We start from the raw sequence: 19,904 nt of genomic DNA, 5'->3' as shown, positions 1-19,904 counted from the left end.
GTAGTGACTTCGCTCAGCAATTCTTTGCCCGGTTGCCTCTTATAGGTATCCCGTCCTCGTCGGCAGTGTTGTAGAGCGGCGGAATAACCTGAGGCAAACACAGAGCAAACTTCAGCTTTTACTTTATTGTAGCAATAAAGGGTTGCCGCGGCTGCCACGCTAACAAGGTAGCCAGCCGGCAGACAACAGCTGATGCCGTTTGACAGCTCCCTTTCATAGCCGGCTGTCAAATGGCATCAGCCAATAGGAACGGTCCGTGTTCCCGCTGGAAACACGGACCAGAGTGAAGACTTCAGCTCAGTCTTTTCCAAACGCCACACAAAGCATAAAAAAATACTATCCCCATTACTGGTTTATTATTGCAACATGGACCTTTTCTGGCAGCAATTCAGGCTGATGTTCAAGGGACCTTGTATAGTTTACCAAATGTTCATGAAATTCCTCGGTACATAATATTCCTCATTCAGCACTGAAACTCAATATTGTTTAACATATGGAGTGATTTCTGACTTGCAGATATTACTGCTACAGAAAGATGAGCTGAGTAAACATCTCAAAGAATGTATATGAAAACTTCATGCATTCCAGTTGGACCAATACTAATGGAGTCATATGTTGCTGTCATTATGTACATCGGGGTAAGTAAACTTATTTTGTTAAAGTCTAAGTTCCCTTAAAAGTAATCTCTCAGCATTTACATGGTGTCAGGAAACAAAGAAATGCCATTCCATGATCTTTCCCCTTTTTTTCTGTCAGTACTTTCTCACTTTGCTTCCCACACCATCCCAACCTTACCACCCCATACCATACTGTATGAAGTGTTGATTACCTTACAAAAATGACTTCAGTCAAAACTTTCCATTTTTACAAGAATGTGTGTGTATGTGCTTCCAAGTCAGTCTTCGCTCCTGTTGACTACATGGATGAATCTTTGCCATTTTCTTGGCAACATTTTTAGAAGTGATTTGCCATTGCCTTCTTCCTAAGGGGCTGAAAGAGTGTGACTGGCCCAAAGTCACCCAGCTAACTTCTAGGCCTTCATAGGCCTAGAATTCAGCCTCCTGGCTTTTAGTGTAGTGTTCATACAGAGTCACATGTCCATAGTTTGCATCTATATAGAAAGAGGCACTCATCCGTTTTTCTTTTTTTCCTTTCCCCCTTTTTAAAATTTTTCAGCCATCCAAGTTTGCAGATAGCTTATTAAGACTGGTATCTCCTTATCATAATAATCCAAGATGAGCAAAAGATGAGTAAAAGAATCAGTGAAAACAGATAGATCTTCCTACTGAGTTCAAAAGGCTGAATACAGATTGGTGTGGCTAAGCTTGTATTTCTAAAGTTATACGCTCCCATTTAATACATCTTTAAAATGTGATACTACATAATGGACCTAGGGTGTTCTCAAAAATGCTATGCAGGTTCACATCTCGTTAATATTTAGATAGAAGACTAACAGAAAATCCCAAGACTATGAGACAGATGTTGAAACTGAAAAGATAGTGGACAAATATAATGAACTATGACACTCATTTGTACCAAATAGGTTTAAAAAAATTAAAGTTATATAAATGTATTAAATATATATCTACCTAATAATAATTGCATTAAATAACTTCATATAGAATTGTAATTATTTACTGTTAAAATCATATATTATAATCTTTTTTCTTTTTTCTTTGTTGTATCTTTTTATTTTTTAAAAAAAAGCATTTTCTGTGTATTTGTTTTTCCTTTCTTTTACAATGTGTGTATTTTTCTCCTTCTGCTTCTCCTTCTTTCTCCCCCTCCTTCCCCTCCTCCTATCCTCCTCCTCCTCTTCTTTCTTCCTTCTCCTCCTCCTCCTCCTCCTCCTCCTCCTCCTACTACTACTACTACTAGTACTACTACTTTTTCTTCTTCTCTCTCTCCCTCTCCCTACCTCTCTCTCTCTCTCTCTCTCTCTCAGTTATTACCGTGTTTCTCCAACAATATGGCCTCCCCCATAGGAAGTCCCAGCATGTTTTATCGGCATAAAATCAAATTAAGCCCCTCCCCCCAAATTAAGGCCTATATTAAACATATAAAATGGGGGGGAATGGCAGGGGGGCTGGCCGTTAGGAAGTACTTTTTTTTTTTTAAACAAGTTTTATTAATTTTTAAAACACACAAATCATCATTATTCATTACATGTTTAAACCTTTTTTCATTGTAAATTTAACAAGTCAGATAAATTATGATTCTGTTTTAAACCATTTCCATATAACATACAAAAACCTCTTATTCAATTTCTCTTTACTTCTCTTTACTCTTATTCAATATCATTATTATTATTTCATCTATTTCTTTCTGACTTAGTTACCATTATTCTCATTCTATATTTCTGCAAGTTTTTACTAATTCTCCCCCCAAAAAAATATACACACAACACATAAAACATAAAAATCTTTTGGAAAGTAACTTGGACCCAGGTATCTCTCTCTTCATGGACTTCAATTATATTCATGCTCATCTTACATATCATTACTTATTTTATTTACCATTCTAAGTCTTCTATATTAACTTCTCCACATATTTCACTCTTCTTAATTCTATCTTAATTAATCATCTTAGTTTGAATCATTATATTTGTATCTTTTGTCCATTCTTTATCATCCCTTTGTCTCATTCCTTATAAAAAAGAAGAAAAGAAGTTTCTCCTGAAATCATTAATCAGAGTATGATGCCTTTCTATCTCCCCCATAAATTAATCAAATTAACCTTTAAAATAACATCCAATACCCAATCCGATTTTGCTTGGTACATTCTATCTAACTAGTACATCCAGAATAATTAAATACATAATTAGACAATAAATCCAGATATTAAAAACAAATACTATAATAAAAATTTTATAATAACATCAATACCATAATCTTATTAAACTCTTTAATTAAAACAGTATTCTAAACCTCCCCTATTATTAAATTTTAAAACCAATCATTATTAAACATTTTAACATTTTAATCTCTTATCAACTCTTAAACCATTACAATACTACCATCTCATCTTATGTACCTTGCAAAATCTTTTTGAAGAAATTATACTTTATCCTTTATCCCTAAAAAAAAATTCCTTTTTTCCCATTTAATTTCAAAACATTGTAGCTTTTCTCCACCTTTTCCCTTTCTTTCTTCTCCCAACAAACCTTTCTACCCCCCCTTCTTCTAGCCTCTGCCTTACTGGCTTCCCTTCTCTGTCGTGTTCCTTTTCCCTTTTGTTTACTATCATCATATTGATTTTGCACCTTATTTTTCCCTTTCTTAAATGTTTTTTTAGATCTTAAGTCCTTTAGTTCTCTTCTTTTCTCTCTTCCTTCTTTCTTGATCAAATTCTGAGATTCATTAAAAATGGCTTCTTCCTTTCTTTCTTGTTCCTCTGCTGTCTTCATCTGTTGTAATGTTTGTTGATAGTTAGTAAGCGCCATTTCTAAAAAAGGAAAGCTTCTTCCACACCATCTTTACCATTTTTTTTTTGCTTGCTCATATTCTTTTCTCAGTTCCTCAACAGAAAAAGCCATTATAAATCTTTTCTTTTCTTTTCCCTTCTTTCTTCTTACAACAACCAGAATATTCCAAAGAAAATAAAAAAATAAAGCAGTCCCAAAGTTATCAGTCAGTCCAAACCAAGGCAGAGTTCTCACTTTCTCCTTCTGGGGTAATATCAATCAAAGAGAAAGAAAGTCCAAATCTGTTTAAAATCTTATTACAATATATTCTAGTCTTCAAATCCTTAAGGCATCTCCTCCAACAAAGTCTTAGCATACAAATATTTTCTTTTTAATCCTCTCTCTTCCCACTCATCGCTTAAAACCAATTTTCACCTAAAAAAAATAGGTTTCTTAATATCCAGTTATTTATTCCGTAGGAAAAGAGGGTAAGCTATCCTTTCAGCACCATCAAACTGCCGCTTTTTTCCTCTTCTGGCAGGTATTATTCAGAAAGTCATACTTTTCAGGAATTTTATTAAATATGTCTTAGAGTCCTAGGAGCCAAGAAAAACTTTCTCCTTTCAAGCACTTTCTCCACTTCCTCCTGCGCATTCTTACCCTGCTGCCAGCTTCTTTGTGGCGGCCATTACGGACCGCCGCTGCACCGTCCTGGGAAAAGGGGTTCTACCGGTCGGGGAGGGGTCTGCAACACCCCAAACCCCTCTCCGGATCCCCCCTACCTTCAGCTGCCCCTGCAGGGCAGCCTAGCTCCGTACCCGTCTGGGTCGGAGCCCCAAAAGCGGCTAGCGCGGCAGGGATCGCGCAGCTTCGCAAATCCCTGCCGCTCGCGAAGCCGACAAACCGGAAGTCGCCGTTAGGAAGTACTTTTGTTGCATACCCAGATATGGTGCTGCCTGCATTGACCTCGGCATTGGTGGGGCACTTCGTATCGGGAAACCTTCCGCCACCATTGCTTTCCCTTCTCCCCATGCTACCGCGGCATTTAGAGCAATGCCGCGGCATTTGGAGCAGCCATGCACAGCCAGCCATGGCTCCTCCCTGCAACCGGAGCCCGGCAGAGACACTCGGCTTCAGGCACTCCTGTCGCCGCCTTCCCTTCACCTTTGAAGGCAAAGCCAATTCTTTTAAAAACGATGCCCTAATACCAGTACGACAAAGACTCCCAGCCCAACCCCACGTGGGGAGGCGAATCTCCGGGGCCGCAGCGCAGGATCGGCCCACCCCGGGAGAAGTGCCCAGCCGCCATCCCTGCCTGGCCCCAGGCAGAGTGCAAAGAGCTTTGCCTGGGGCACCCAGCGCAGCTGACAAGCAGGCCCTCCTGTCCAGCGGCAGAGCTCTCATCATGGCAGCGAGCACCTCCCCACCAGACCCTCTGTTCATCCTGCCAGAGCTGAGCCTGAGCCGTGTGGGCTGGGCAGAGCCAGGAAAGGGATCCGTGGGTGTGCGCCTGCCTGCCAACCGAAAGAGCCAGGCCGACCTGAGCTTGACTTCCTTCCCAAGTCCCTCCAGCCTGAACCCGAAGGGGCCACCAGGAGAGGCTGCCTGAGGCAGTGATAGCACCCACCCGTCTGCGGACAGGGAGGCGAGGTGACGGCAGCGCTGCTTCCCTGGCCGGTGGGTCCGGCGGAGAGAGCCCGAAGCCGCCCGTCCTTTCCACCCCTCGCCCAGCCCGTCCCCATGCATCACCAAATGCGCCGGCAGCTCCAAACGCTGCAGCAGCATGGGTATCGGGCAGAGGCACTCACTCGGCGGGGCTCAGCTCAGAGGAGGACATGACGCAGGCCGTCGCCTTGCCTCCCTGTCCACGGATAGGTGGGCACTATCATTGCCTCGGGTGGCCTCTCCCGGTGGCCCCTTCGGGTTTGGGCTGGAGGGACTTGGAAAGGAAGCCAAGCTCGGGTCGGCCCGGCTCTTTTGCTTGGCAGGCAGGCAAGCACCCGCGGCTCACTTTCCCGGCTCTGCCCAGCACGCACGGCTCTGGCAGGATGAGCAGAGGGTCCGGTGGGGAGGCACCTGCTGCCTTGGCGAGAGTTCCACTGCCGGGCAGGAGGGCCCACCCATCCGCTGTGCTGGGCGCCCCAGGCGAAGCTCTTCGCGTTCTGCCTGGCGCCAGGCAGGGATGGTGGCTGGGCGCTTCTCCCGGGGTGGGCTGATCCTGCGCTGCAGCCCCAGGAGATTCGCCTCCCCATGTGGGGTTGGGCTGCCCTCTCGGGCAGGGGAGGCTTTGTTGTACCGGTAGTAGGGTGTCGTTTTTAAAAGAATTGGCTTTGCCTTTGAAGGCGAAGGGAAGGCGGTGACAGGAGCGCCTGAAGCCTAGTGTCTCCGCCTGGCTCCGGTTGCAGGGAGGAGCCCTGGCTGGCCGCGCATAGCTGCGCCAAACACTGCGCCGTTGCTTTAAATGCCGCGGCAGCACGGGGAGAAGGGAAAGCAACGGTGACGGAAGGTCTCCCGATACGAAGTGCCCCACCAACGCCGAGGTCAACATCCAAGCCGTCGCCGCCCGCCCACCCGAGGATGCAAGGGGGGGGGAATTAAGTCACCCCCGAAAAGATGGCCTAGCCGTTTTTGGGGGGTCAAAAAAATAATAAGGCCCAGCCTTATTTTGTGAGAAACACAGTATTTTAAAAGCAAAAGAAGAACTTTTTAAAAAATATTCCCCATGGGATAGTTCCACTGACAAGTTCCATTGCTATCTTCTATTTGCACATGATAGAGAAAAGGCTGTAGAAGATAAGCCTGTGTGGAAGCTCAGAAGATGAGTCATAGAGTGGAACATTTTTTAAATAACCCAGGCTGCAGCTCTTACTGCTTAGGATTGCACATGGTTTCTGCCTGCCACTTTCTTTTTTGCTTCCAGCAGCAGCCCTGATGGGAGGATATGAGACAGGACAGGATATATGACGAGTCACCTGGGGATGCATACAATAAAACCCAAGGATGATAAGGCCCACTGGCTGCAAAATTGTCCACCTGCATTGGAATAAATTGATTCTAAGCCCCCGAGAGACAAACCTACAAATCAGAAAGTCCCTAGATCACGTCTATCTTTTAACATGAGCTTACCAGCCAGCCTTAGGCAAATCCATCTCTTGCATCTCACAGCAACAGCTTCCCTTCTGTGATATGGAGCTAACAGGCCAGGCCATTTGACAGGAGTATCACAAGGATTATAACAGATCATGTGCTTTGTAACAGTCTAAAGCATATAAATGTTAAGTATGGCACTGAAGTTCCATGTTCTAAGGATAGTATTATTTCACAGTGCAAACACAGATAAAATGGCAGGAGCTTTCTTTATCTATAATTGTATTATTTTGCAGTTACTGCATTCACGTTGCCATTATTCTGAGTCCTTTACAGGTAATTCCTTACTACATTGAGAGAAGACAAGCAAATAGGGCCAAATATATTGGCTCGATACCTCAGTCTAAATGAATTGTAACCTACTGCAAGATTCCTGGATAGTAGTTAGACTATATATTTTAAATAAAGAAAATGTGAGAGGCTGCTTCATCCACAGATAGTATCTTTTCTGCAACAAATCTGAAAGGCTGTGTGATGTGCAGACAATTGTTTCTATAAGCTGTAAACTCCTCCTTCTAATCAAGAGTCTTGATTAAAACAAAGTATCTGATGACATAGAGCAGGCTACGGGTTACCTCTCTCTTGCAAACCTGCTACTGGACATGCAAAGTAATGGAGAGGTGTTTGACATCTGTTTGTTTATATAATTTGTATATGCCACCCCTTAAAATAACTCTAGTTTATCATTTTATAGCAGTAAATTAAGGAATGATTCCAATAAAGGAGAATGTTTGTAGCTCAGGGTTGAAATGAGGGGTCCTTAGTGCTCTCTGAGCTTATTTGTTTTCTTGCAGATGTTTCATTACCCAAACTAGGTAACATCATCAGTGCTAGTAAGGAGTGTTGTTTGCTGTCATTTTGTGGTGTCTTGCCTGTCTGTGTGGGTGGGAATAATCTTAGAGATTCTTTGGTTGAGCTGTTTACTGATGGCTCTTTGGCAGTTTCTGGGGTATTGCTTACTTGATTGTCGGTCTGAAGTTAACCTTGGAGTTTATCTATGCTGACCTCAGTGCTAATTACTAGTGGAGAGGTTCTGGAGTCTTTTTCTCTTTTGAGCTGGCTGATTGTCTCTTTTGCTTAGTAAGGAATGGTTTCACCACTGTTTTAGTTCTATAAGAAAACCCTTTCATGATGGTGAACATATGGTACGCGTGCCACAAGTGGCACGAAGAGCCATTTGTGCTGGCACGCAAGCCACAGACAAACTTACCTCACTGTGCATGCCCGCACCTCACAGCTGATTTTTTTCCGGTTGGTTTGAGGCCTTTTTTGGCCTCCCAGAGGCTTGGTGAAAGTCTCTGCAAGGCTTCTCAGGACGAATTATAGGCCCATTTCATCACTTCCTGTAATACCAGAAGTGACTAAAAGGGCCTATAATTTGGCCTGAGAAGCCTTGCAGAGGCTTTTTTCAAGCCTCTGAGAGGCTGAAAAAGGCCTCAAACCACCTGAAAAATCAGCTGTGAGGCGCAGTGCAGGTAAGGGGGTGGGGGTGGGGATTGTGCACACATGTGCAGGGGGCATGGGGACTGGGGCCTGCATTGCATTCTCGCAATTCTCGCAACACGAGTACGGGCATGCTGGCATGCTCGCAATTTTTGGCACAGGAGCCCCAAAAAGTTAGCCACCACTGCTTTATAGGTACTCAACTTATGGCCACAATTGAGCCCAAAGTTTCTGTTGCTAAGCAATACAGTTGTTAAATGAATTTTGGCCCATTTTATGACCTTTTTTGCCACTGCTGTTAAGTGAATCATTGCAGTTGTCGAGTTAATAATGCTGTTAAGTGAATCTGACTTCCCCATTGACTTTGCTTGTCAGGAGCACACAAAAGCTGATCACATGATACACGGACACTACATCTGTCATAAATATGACCCAGTTGCCAAGCACCCAAAGTCTGATCAAGGGGATGCTGCAATGTTTGTAAGTGTGAAAAATGTTCATAAGTCACTTTTTTTCAGTGCTGTTCTAAGTTTGAACGGTCACTAAATGAACTGTTGTACGTCGAGCATTTCCTGTACAGATATGTGTGTAAAACTGAAAATGAAAATTCCAAGGAAGTCAGGTCCAATTCATCCAAATCGAGATCATCTTGTTTGTTCCAGGTTTCAACTAAGACAAATATATAAAGAAGGGCATATACAGTGAGTAGAGTAGGGGTGTCAAACTCACGGCCCTTGAGCCAGATGCGTCATGCAGTGGCCACGCCCATCCCCAGCTTAGCAAAGGGGGAAAGTCATGATACATCACATGACAACAACGTGACGCCATGAGTTTGACACCCCTGGAGCAGAGCTAGGCTGATATGTCATGTGCATTTTAGCCAGATAGATATGTTTCAGCAATGACTGCTTCCTGCATTGAATTTTGTTAACTGCCATGAAATTCCTCCTTAGTCCATGTCCATTCTTACTACTTTGGCTTACAGTTGTGATACAATATTTAGTTCAATTATTGGAGTGGGCAATTGTGCAGTCAATAGAGTGTAATATTTGAAATACTGTGCATACTGCACCATTCAAGAGACCAAAGAAAAATAGCATGTTTTCATCCAATATTGAGCTATTGGGATCTGGGCTATAGAAAATTAGGGTAACTTCCAGTGGTGGTATTCAATTTTTTTCCCTACTGGTTCTGTGGGCGTGGTTTGTTAGGGGCAGGTCATGTGACTGAGTGGGTGTGTCCAACTTGACATCACTCGTGCCCATGCCCACTCAGTCACATGACCCCCACCAAGCCACACCCACAGAACCCGGTAGAAAAAAAAATGAATTCCTACCTATCTACCTATTTTCTGCCCAGGCAGGCCTGGCCTAATCCTGCATGCCACCCGCTCTCCCTTTACCAGTCACATGCTTCACCCCATTTCCCCTCCTTCAGAGGCCCTGGTCCTTAATCTCCCTGTTTCCTCCCCTATGACTTTTATCGTCCCACAGCCGTGACTTTACTTTCCTCCTGCGACTGGCTGCCAGGGAAGAGCCATTGTTGACACTGGGCTCCCTGCCAGCCCACATCTCACCCTTGTCATGAGATGCCTGCAGCCTCTGCGTGTTTTTTTCAGTGCGGCTGGATTCCAGCCACACCAAAAAAAAAAAAAAGACGTGGTGGTTGTAGGCTTCTTTGCAGTGAAAATTACTGACCTCCAGCTTTGCTCCGCTTCTACAATGTGCTGCTACTGTGTTCTAGGCACCAGCCATGCAGGTCCACCCCATTGAGCCCACTGCACTGCTCCATTTGGATTTGCTTGGGCAAGTCCCTCCAGTGCAGCAGGCTCAATGGGGTGGAGCTGTATGGCCAGTGCCTAGAACGCAGTGGTGGCAGTGCATTACAGAAGCGGAGTAAAGCCAGAGGTCAGTAATTTTTGCTGCAAAGAAGCCTATAGCTGCCAACCTCTGGCTTTGCAGCGCTTCTGCAACACGCCGCCACCGCCTCATTCTAAGCGCTGACCATGCAGGTTCACCCCATTGAGCCTGCTTCACCACTCCATTCTGATTTGCTTGGGCAAGTCTCTCCAGTGCAGTGGCCTCAATTGGGTGGACCTGCGTGGTCAACATCTAGAACACGGCCACGGCAGAACATTGAAGAAGCGGAGCAAAGTCAGAGGTCGGCAACTGTAGGCTTCTTTGCAGTGAAAATTACCTGTCCCTTTAAGGTACTTCAATGTGAAAGGAGGGACCAAAAAGGGACAAGGCAGGGCGCAGGAGCTGCCTTCCAACTCCTGGCCAAGTTTTGCCATATCCCTGTCCCCCCACCAAAAAGCCTCCAGCGATCACCTCTTTGCTGGCAGGAGAATCCTCCACCACCGCTCCCAGCTCGGTTCTGGCCAGCAAAGAAGTGGCAAAAAGATGCGATGACTGTAGGCTTCTTGCAGCAAAAATTACTGACCTCCAACTTTGCTCCGCTTCTGCAACATGTCACCACTGCCACGTTCTAGGCACCGGCCATGTAGGTCCACCCCATTGAGCCTGCTGCACTGCTCCATTTGGATTTGCTTGGGCAAGTCCCTCTACTGCAGCGGGCAATGGGGTGCGTGTCTATGGCCAGTGTGAAGAACAGGGCAGCAATAGTTGTGGGACTGAAGCTCTTTTTTGGCATGTTTGAAAAGCGGAGGCCGGTAATTTTCGGTGTAAGAAGCCACCAGTCAACCAGCTCAGTTCCGGCTGGCAAAGCAGCACCAGCTGGGAGGCTTCTCGCACCGAAAAAAAGAGGCAGCGGCTGCAGGCATCTTGTGACAAGGGGGGCAAGAGCCGGGCTGGTGGGGAGCCCAGCAACTCTCCACCCTGGCTTGCCTTCCCTAGCAGCCAGCCACGGGAGGAAGGTAAGGTCACGGCCACGATAAAAGAGGCAGTTGTAGGGAAGGAAGCGAGGAGATTAAGGGCCAGGGCCTCTGAAGGAGAAAATGGGAAACGCATTGCACTTAAGGGAAAGTGGGTGGTGAGCGGGTGGTTGCTCTGGGGCAAGGCCAGAACCAGGGAATCCCTGACCCAGCCAAGGTAGCCAGTGGCTCCAGGGCCTCAGGGAATAGCTGAGCTAACCAGGCAAGGCAACTGGTGAGATGATTAGCTGGGCTACGTGGCTGGGCAAAGGCAACATATATGGGGGGGAAAGCATCAAGCAGCCGGAAGGGGCAAGCGAGTGGCGACCGGGCGACCAAGTCAGGGGCGTGGCCAGCTAGAAGTCACTACCAGTTTGGCGACCCAAGCCAAATTGTTGATACCGGTTCTCCTGAACCGGCACGACTGGCTGAATACAACCACTGGTAACTTCTATATGTGTTCTCTGTATTTCTTTGATTCCATACAGCAGATGTGTGAGGTTTTGTAGCTCAGATTTGTTAGTGCTCATCAAGTAGGAAAATGACCCAGTAGACAAAGAATGTGTGGATTTAATGTGCTCTTAGTGGACTTAAAGGATGAATGAATGGCTGAGCTAAGAATCAATAAACAACTTAATTCCTTTCCAAAGTTATGTCACTCATAAGCTAAGCGCTGGCTCATAAAGGAGGAAAAAACAATAGATAAAATGGACTAGACTACCAGCAGATCTGAAGAAAAAGCAGAGGCAAGTCAGCAATTTGCCATGTCTTTTATCCCATCATTCTGGTAGAAACTTTTGGTTTTTTAACAGATGGGTGGTTTTCCAAAGAAGGATTGAGTATAATTATGCCTTTCTAAACATTAAACTTACTGAATTGATTTAATTTATTTCTAATAATAACAATGATGCAGAAAAGTGACATATTGTTCAATAGCTTTCCACGTTCTATTTTTTTAATGCCTAAAAAGTTAGGGATAATGACTGGTAATTTAAGAGTTGAGCTCAGGAGAATAGTTGAAATGAAAAAGTTTGATTTGTACATACATCTCAACAGTTTTTTTTTTATAAATCTTATTTATTATTCTGAATAAAATCATTGTGATAATATCTCACAGCCCGGGATTGTGAATATAATGTAGCGCCCAAATATACACTGTTCTTTTTAAATGATATTAGCAAGAATTATGATCTACTTAGGTGCCCCAAGAATTTGAAGATGGGCATCTAAGAAAATTCCTTCCAAACACAGTTGGCTAACATGGGAAATGAAGAAGTCCACATTGCTCTCGACCAGGGGTGTCAAACTCATGGCACATGCTGGCCACATCCACCCTCATTTTAGCAAAGAGGGGGAAAGCTGCAATACATCACATGATGAGAACATTACGATGCGAGTTTGACACCCCTGCTCTAGACCAAGGGAGATTGCCAACCGCTGTCATTAACCTCATTACTTAACTTTAAATAGGAAGGAAACCTAGAAATAGCATTGCAACACTATAGGCTGCACATATATCCTGTAGAAAGATTGTTAATTTTAAAATTATTGAGTAAATATTGGGCAGAAACAAAGAAACTTTTGTAGTATTCGTGTACCATCACTTAACAGAAATCTAGAGAGGCAGGAAAGTGGACAAATTTAGCTTGATTAATTGCCTGAATTATCTCATATGCCTCAAAATTTTGAATATCGTGTAGTAGCTTATGTCTTATTAAGAAATAAAAGAAAAGAAGGCACTGTCTGTTGTCAGTTGAATCATTTCCTTTGAACTCCCAAAGTCATGATGACAACCATTTTTTTGCTTAATCCTATCAATTTTGTCTTATATTGTCCCATCCTTATTCATATGTGGGAAGCCCCCCCTCCTAGAAGAATGAAATATTTTGTGAAATATTAAAAAGGCAAGATATTATATTTCCCTAAAGGAGAAATGGAGAAACATTCTCTTAAAAGACAGAAAGCAGACTCAATCTCCCTGCCCCCAGCAGAAACTAAGAACAGTTTTTAGAAATGCCAATTTGGTAATCCATTCAAGGCAGGATATTTTGAAACAAAGGCAGGATGGTAAGATTGGCCCTTACTCAAGATCCATCACAGGACAAAGCCATTAAGCTGCAATAGGAATTGCCCAACACCCTTTCAAAGCAGTCCAAGCTTCAACCAAACTTAGCTCAGACAAACACCTAGGATTTGTATTTCCTCTTTGCCTATAGAGCCAGCTATGATCCTAACATAACCCCTTCATGACACCATAGGAATCTGACAACAGCCAATAGAATACATGTTCTTGCACAGGAACAGGAAGCTCAAGTACAAAGCTCAAAGAAGATATAAAAAAGCCTCACTCTCAACTCCATTTTGTCATCTGCACCAGAACCACAACATGTGGTCCTGTTCAACAATAAATGGACCCTCTTTCCAATCAGCCTCCAGCCTCTATTTTGTCTTCAGTGCCTTTCTCCCAGATTGGAACTGGACCTGGATATTTCTTCCAACACATATATCTACTAATACATTACCCAGCAGCTAAGAAAAAGGAAATTAATATAAGTTTGAAGCAGAAAATATTGACTTTTAAATTAAAAGCAAGCCCGATCCCCTAGGGCAGGGGTCCCCAACCACCGGGCCGCGGACCGGTACCAGTCCGTGGATCACTTTGCACCGGGCCGCAAAGAAAATAAAAATAAAAAATAAAATAAAAATGGTGGCTTTCTTCGCCTTCGGTGAATGCTGCTGGGATCAGGGATCAAGGACACAAATGAAAGAAGGGGAGGGAGGAAGCAACCAAAGCCTGTCCTACTCTCTGGCTCAGTGGCTTCGGTTTCCTCCCACCTCGTTCCTCTCTCAGTCACTCTCTCGCTCCTCCACCAGCCCAGGAAGAAACTGCTTCAAAGAAGCCGGCAGGGTGGCTTTTCCTGTCAGCGCAGCTCCCCGAGCGCCTGTTCACCCCCACCCCGCCGCCAATCAATCCAGGTTCAATCCAGTGCTCCATTCTGCCTGCCTGCCTGCCTTCGTTTCTGGTTGTTTTGGAGCAGCTTCGGCTGAGAATAATAACTATTCACCTCTTTTACTCAGCCGAAGCTGCTCCGAAACAACCAGAAACGAAGGCAGGCAGGCAGGCAGGCAGGCAGGCAGGCAGGCAGGCAGAACGGAGCACTAGATTGAACCGCGGGCGGTGGGGTGGTGGTGAACGGGCGCTTCGGAGGAGCTGCGCCAACAGGAAAAGCCACCCTGCCGGCTTCTTTGAAGCAGTTTCTTCCTGGGCTGGTGGAGGAGTGAGAGAGCGACTGAGAGAGGAACGAGGCAAACACCTGAGGGATGAGGCTGAGGGAGGGAGGGAGACACCTGAGGGATGAGGCTGAGGGAGGCAGGGGCGAGAGGCAGGGCTTCTCAGCTGTCCTGCAGGGACTTGTCCTGAGCCGCGGAGACAGCCGTGGGCCGCCACAGCCCAGCACTCAGTTTTGAAGGCGCTCCTCAGCCAGGTGCAGTTCCTGAATCTGCAGCTGAAACCCTCCGTTTTAAATGTCCCAATAGAAGAGAATATCTGTCGCTCAGGGTTGCAATGAGGAGGCATTGGCGCTCCCTGCACTTGGTGGTTTGCTGGCAGACATTTTATTACCCGACTAGGTAACAACATCAGATGTTACCTAGTCAGGTAATGAAACGTCTGCAAGCAAACCACCAAACTCGGACTCCTCCTCCCCCGGTCCTTGAAAAAAGTGTTTCTGCGTGAAACTGGTCCCTGGTACAAAAAAGGTTGGGGACCACTGCCCTAGGGTAGTTTCAAAAATTTCCAGCCCAGGCAGAGTAACATAGGTTGGGCATGGAAAATCAGCAGCAATTACTTTATTGTTTCATGTACAGTATTTCCTGAATGCATGGGAAATGTCAAAAGGAGACTAAAAATTGAGCATTAAACATATTCTAGATACAACACTTCATTTCTCATGACTGTCATTTTATAGCATGACTTCTTTAATTTAAATTCACTGCTTCAATACAATTTCTGCAAAGGAAAATCTGTTTTCTTACTTTTACTCTCACTCCTGTGTATTCTGCTGATTAGGTTGACTATTAACAGAATTGTTGGCTCAATCTACTCCAACCTTTCCCCACCTGGTACTGGTTGGGGAATATTGTTACAGTCCAAATTATCTGAAGAGTGTTAAGCTGTGGAAGGCGGTTTTATTCCTGATTTCTTAGATATATCTTTTACTAGAGTGTCACTTGAGAGGTTTGTTTTCCTGAAGATTGCTAATTTATTATATGGGGCATGTTTTGAATATACCCAGATTTTATTCAATTACACTCTAATTCTTTTTCGCATTGTAGAGTGGCTTATATTCCTTTTATTTTACATAAGCAACAGTAAATCAAAATCTCTTTGCATCCTAGTTCCCGTTTTTCCTTGTCCAAGAACAAATTGGTTTAACTTAGCTGTCTAAATGCCTTTGTTTTACAGATGCTGAGAATACTTTATTTCACAGTTTTACTTTTTTCTTGTAAAAAAAACAAAAACAAAACAGTCTTGACAGAGAGAGACTCTTACAAGGATAAACCATTGTTGCCATGAGGGGAAGCAAATTAAAAAATATGCAAAGCAACATTTTCATACAAACGCTTCAACTTCTTGTGTATTTGTATAAAATGTTAAAACATAAGAATCTAAGGAATGCATTTGCATAGTTATGTCACTATGCCTGTCATTATTTTGATATTCTGATATCACAGTATGCTATGTATATCTGTGTTAAGGGCTGTCTTCCTTGGATTTACTATTAGTTGATTAATCGTCCTGGTTGCTGTTTATAGTTACTTATTTTGGGGATATTGTTTTAATATTATTGTTTAAATTATATATATATATTCTGAGGTTTTATATATATATAATATATATATATTATATATATATATAAAATATATATATAAAAGCAAAATACCACTCACACATCATCACAAAATCTCCAAAATTGTAAAGCCTACAAACTTGAAATTTGGCACGTATGTTCCTCTTGGATTCTAGGCACTTGCTAAGAAAGGATTTTTCAAAATGACCATCGGAGGATTAGTATTTCCTATATTATTATTAACACGCTCTGATGCTAAGGAGTTCTACTCCCCCTCCCCACCTGAAAAGAAAACTGTTCCAACTGCCACTTGCCAAATACAAGCAAAACACAAGCAAACGAGTTGTACTAAATGTTCTGTACAAGCAAATGTTCTGTACTTCGTTCTGCTCAGACTCCTTGCTGTCTCCTTCTTGCTCACACAGGAAATACTGTTTCAGTTTCCATGTAAAATGTGAGGACCAGTCGTAAGTGTGAGGATGCTAGCCAGATGAATATCAATGGATGCTGGTAGGCAGAGGCAGAATTTTTATTTCCTTATTTTCTTCCCCAAAAACCTAAGGTGTTTTTTATACTCCGGAGCATCTTGCCCGCTCACATAGTTATGTAGCAAAGCACGAGTACCCTGCTAGTTGTTTGATAGTTTTAGAATAATAAGCCACCCAGAATCACTTAGTTGAGTTGAGCAGCTATAGAAATCAAGTAAATAAATCTCAAGACAGCCACGACAGAAATTATAGCTATAAGCTATTGGATTGTATTAATGCATCAAGCAGAAACCCACATATTTGGGGTATGGATGTAAACAGGTGAGAGACTAGGAAAAAAATGATGTTTGAGAAGGAGGAAGAAAACAAATGAAGAAAACAGTGATTACAGAACAGTGTACATGATTTTGGAGGACTGTCCATGGAGTAAGTAGGAGACCAGACAAGATTGAGAAACTGGAGCATTTTAAACTAAACCAAATCCACAAATATTAGAGAATTCCAGAAAACTTGGCATTCAGACTAATAAACCATCAATAGATGAACAATATTCAAAAAAGACAGTAAGAAAGCTAGGAAGGTAACACAAAAAACAGAACACATTCACTCCAGCAGGCTATACCCAGGTAAGCAGGAATTAACAGCAGACAACCATCAAGCAGAAAACAATACCTTAATCAAGGTAGTTCCACAGAGAAAAACATGTGCCCCCAATAGTGGCAGGGAACATAACAGATAACAGATAATCAGAGTTGGAAGGGACCTTGTAGGTCACCTAGTCCAGCAGTCACCAATCAGTGGACTGTGAGAAAATTTTGTGGTCCACAGAGAAATATCACCCCCAGAGCACCCCCCAAAGCAATTAATCCAGGCTGCACAGGAACACAAGGCTGCGCCGCCCACATGGCCCATGGGAACCCTCCTCGCCCATTCACTCCTTACCTGGCAAACTTGCCTGCTAAGTTGCTATTTTTCCTTTTTTTTTCCGACCATCAGCTGTTCTGCTGTACCGGGAGATTTAGATTAGCTAGAAAGCAGGAACCCTTTAAATCTTCAGCTCGGCTTTTAAGCAGAGCCAAACTTTCCTTAGGACTGAAGTTTCTATTATTCAGTGCAGACTCACTGCAAGCAAATTTTATGTGACAGACTCAGGTAGCTGATGGCAAATACATAGATCTCTGAATGATTCTGTGAGCAACTCAATCTGCCTGCCTGCTTTGCTGATTTTGGGTAAAAGTTGCTCTTTTTTATAAAAAAATCAATATTTACATAAATATTTATAATATTTACATACAAGCCATGCACAACCAGTCACATGACCAAGCCACACCCACAAATTAGACCACACCCACAGAACCAGTTAGTGGTCCCTGAGATTTAAAATTATGAGTTTAGTGGTCCCTGAGGTCCAAAAGGTTGGTGAACCCTGATCTAGTCCAACCCCCTGCCCAAGTGGAAGACCCTACACCATTTCTGATAAATGGCAGTCCAATCTCTTCTCAAGTCTCAAGTGATGATGCTCCAACAACTTCCAAGGGTAAGCTGTTCCATTAGTTGAGTGTTCTCACTGTCAGAAAGTTTCTTCTTATTTCCAGGTTAAATTTCTCCTTGTTCAGTTTCCATCCATTATTCCTTGTCTGGCCTATAGGCACTTTAGAAAATAGCTCGACCCCCTCCTCTCTGTGGCAGCCCCTCAAATATTGGAAGACTGCTATCATGTCTCCCCTGGTCCTTCTCTTCACTAGACTAGCCATGCCCAGTTCCTGTAACCGTTCTTCATATGTTTTAGTCTCCAGTCCCCTAATCATCTTGGTTGCTCTTCTCTGTACTTTTTCTAGAGTCTCAACTTTTATATTCTCTTTTATAATGTGTTGACCAAAACTGGATGCAGTACTCTAGGTGTGTACTGCTGATATATATAGAAGATATTCTATATAAGCAGGGAGTAAACCTCACATTCATTAGCACTGATGATGTTACTTAAATGGATAATGAAATGTCTGCAAGCAAACAACCAAACTCTAAAAGCACTAAGGACTCTACACTTCAACCCTAAACTACATATATTATCTTCTCTTCTATTCTACTGATGTTTGTGAGCATATTCCTCATGATTTATGACAAAATGAATATCCATAGTAAATGGATTCTCTGAGTATATTGAGTAGTCAGAGGTTTGCTGCTTCTACATGTCAAACTTTCAATTTAAATGGCATGAAATTTAAATGCCCAGGAATTTGCATGTACATTTTTAATGGAAACCAATTAGGTTTAGTGAACATCACCTCTCATGCCCCTGTCGGAATCTGATTCCAAGGGGAAGGCCAAGCAGCTGACAGGGAAACTGGGGAAGGGCAAAGTCCGGCTTGGCAGAGCAGGGAAAAGATAGAGCAAGGGAGAGAGAATTCAGAAGAAGACTCAGAACGTAATCAAAACGTAATCACCAAACCGGTAGTAACGCTGGTTGAATCCCACCCCTGGCTTATATTATACAGTAAACTCTTGATTTCCTGGATATGGGCTTTGCAGAGTTATTTGTTTGTTTATTTCCATTTCTACAGCTGCCCATCTCAATCCAATTGACTCTGAAGAGTGAACAATTTTGGATCAACCAAAATTACATGTGTTTACCATGCATAAAATCCCTTTGCTATTAAACTGAAATTTAGTTCTGATGAATCCAACTTCTCCTTAGTCCCTTAAATCAAGTTATATACAGAATGGATAATGTGTGTATCCTTGCAAAACTATTCTTAATCCCATCTTTCAATATCACCTGCAATTTCCCCCAAAGGTCTCGAACTATGTGTGTATGTGTGTGTGTGTGTGTGTATGTGTGTATATGTATATATACATACATACATACAGTATATACAATATATACAGTATGTACATATATACATACATACATATTATATATATATATATATATATATATATATATATATATATATATATATATATATATATATACATACACACACACACACACATACATACATACATACATATAATATATATATATATATATATATATATATATATATATATATATATATATATATATATATATATTTTTTGAGGTTCTCGCGGTATTTGTATGTGGATCTTTGGTTATTTGGTTTCTCCGCGTGATTCAAAGTATCTGAGCACGTTTGGGAGTCCCACTGCGCCATCTTCAGGCTGGTGCTTTCGGCTTAGTGCCAGTGCTTGCACCTGGCACTAAGCCCCAGCACCAGCTCGCGAAGGATGGCAGTGGGACCACGCTCAACGTGCCTAGATCACTGAATCTACGTGGGAGAAAACAAATAACCAAAAGATATATATATATATATATATATATATATATATATATATATATATATATATATATATATATATTATAGAAGCACAGAGCTGAAGACAGAAGCCTGAAGATGATGAATGAGACTTCATCGAAAGCCGTTGCCTAGATACTTCTGCAATCTTACGCGGAGAAAACCGAATAACCAAAGATCCACATACAAATACCTGCGAGAACCTCAGAAAACAAATATATATATGGATCTTTGGTTATTCGGGTTTTCTCCAGCGTAAGATTGAAATATCTAAGCAACGTTTGATGAAGTCTCATTCATCATCTTCAGGCTTGTGTCTTCCACTCTGTCTTCTCAAGTGATGTGAGCTTGCAGCTGCTTCTTCCTTTTAACTGCTAGTGGGGT

This window comes from Notechis scutatus, chromosome 1, assembly GCF_049901735.1.
Source record: "Notechis scutatus isolate UNSWTSFEM ecotype Mainland chromosome 1, rNotScu1.2, whole genome shotgun sequence".
Classification (NCBI taxonomy): domain Eukaryota; kingdom Metazoa; phylum Chordata; class Lepidosauria; order Squamata; family Elapidae; genus Notechis; species Notechis scutatus.
This window is presented reverse-complemented; position numbering follows the sequence as displayed.